The following is a 2006-nucleotide window of genomic DNA, read 5'->3' on the forward strand; positions in this document are numbered from 1 at the left end:
CCACAGCTGCTCCAAGCACAACCACTGCTGCTCCAACCACAACTACAGCTGCTGCCACAACTACAACTGCAGCTCCAACCACAACCACTGATTCTCCATCCACAACCACAGCTGCTCCCACAACAACCACAGCTATTCCAAGCACAACCACAGCTGCTCCTAGCACAACAACAGCTGCTCCAACCACAACCACAGCTGCTTTGACTACAACCACAGCTGCTCCAAGCACAACCACAGCTGCTCCAACCACGAAAAAAGCTGCTCCCACAACAAGCACAACTGCTCCAAGAACAACCACAGCTGCTCCAAGCACAACAACATCTGCTGCTACAACAACCACAACTGCTTCAACCACATCCACAGCTGTTTCTGTAACAACCACAGCTGCAGACACAACAACCACTGCTGCTTCAGTCACAACCACAGCTGCTCCAACCACAACTACAGCTGCTCCCACAACAACCACAGCTGCTCCTAGCACAACCACAGCTACTCCAAGCACAACTACAGCTGCTGCCACAACTACAAATATTGCTCCCACCACAACCACAGCTGCTGTCACAAAAACCACAGCTGTTCCAAGCACAACAACATATGCTGCCACAACAACCACTGCTTCTTTAAACACAAACAAAGCTTCTCCAACCACAACCATAGCTGCTTCAAGTGCAACCACAGCTGTTCCAAGCACAACCACATCTGCTCCAACAACAACCACAGCTGTTCCCACAACCACAGCTGCTGCTTCTATCACAACCACAGCTGCTCCAACCGCAACCACTGCTGCTCCAACCACAACCACAGCTGCTCCAACCACAACTACTGCTGTTCCAACCACAGCTAAAGCTGCTGCCACAACTACAAATATTGCTCCCACCACAACCACAGCTGCTCCAAGCACAACCACAGCTGCTCCAACAACAACCACAGCTGCTCCAAGCACCACCACAGCTGTTCCCACAACCACAGCTTTTCCCACAACCACTCCTGCTCCAATCACAACCACAGCTGCTCCAACCAGAACTACAGCTGCTCCAACGACAGCTACAGCTGCTGCCACAACTACAAATATTGCTCCCACCACAACCACAGCTGCTCCAAGCACAACCACAGCTGCTCCAACAACAACCACAGCTGCTCCAACAACAACCACAGCTGCTCCAAGCACCACCACAGCTGTTCCCACAACCACAGCTTTTCCCACAACAACCACTCGTGCTCCAATCACAACCACAGCTGCTCCAACCAGAACTACAGCTGCTGCCACAACTACAACTGCAGTTCCAACCACAACCACTGCAGCTCCAACTACAATCACAGCTGTTCCCACAAACACTGCTGCTCCTACAACAACTACAGCTGCTCCAAGCACAACAACATCTGCTGCTACAACAACCACAGCTGCTTCAACCACATCCACAGCTGTTTCTGTAACAAAAACAGCTGCAGACACAACAACCACTGCTGCTTCAGTCACAACCACAACTGCTCCAACCACAACTACAGCTGAACCCACAACAAACACAGCTGCTACAAGCACAACCACAGCTGCTGCCACAACTACAAATATTGCTCCCACCACAACCACAGCTGCTCTAACCACAACTACAGCTGCTGCCACAACCACAGCTGCAGTTCCAACCACAACCACTGCTGTTCCATCCACAACCACAACTGCTCCAATAACAACCACAGCTGCTGCAACAACTACAACTAATGCACTCACCACATCCACAGCTGCTCCAACAACAACTACAGCTGCTGTCACAATAACCACAACTGTTCCAAGCACAACAACATCTGCTGCCACAACAACCACTGCTTCTTTAACCACAAACAAAGCTTCTCCAACCACAACCATAGCTGCTCCAAGTGCAACCACAGATGTTCCAAGCACAACCACATCTGCTCCAACAACAACCACAGCTGTTCCCACAACCACAGCTGCTCCCACAACAACCACAGTTTCTCCAACCACAACCACTGCTGCTCCAACCACAACTACA

The 2006-nt window shown here is 50.9% G+C and overlaps 1 protein-coding gene across 1 annotated transcript in view; it reads right to left on the bottom strand.

The window, feature by feature from the left end:
* Positions 1-2006, bottom strand: part of LOC119429277 (mucin-5AC-like) — a gene marked incomplete at its 5' end in the record, with an annotated part of 8272 nt that overhangs the window by 4962 nt on the left and 1304 nt on the right. The gene's annotated exons all lie outside the window — the stretch shown is intronic.

This window comes from Nematolebias whitei, unplaced genomic scaffold (genome assembly GCF_014905685.2).
Source record: "Nematolebias whitei isolate Nwh7 unplaced genomic scaffold, NemWhi1 Nwh_scaf_284, whole genome shotgun sequence".
Taxonomy (NCBI): Eukaryota; Metazoa; Chordata; class Actinopteri; order Cyprinodontiformes; family Rivulidae; genus Nematolebias; species Nematolebias whitei.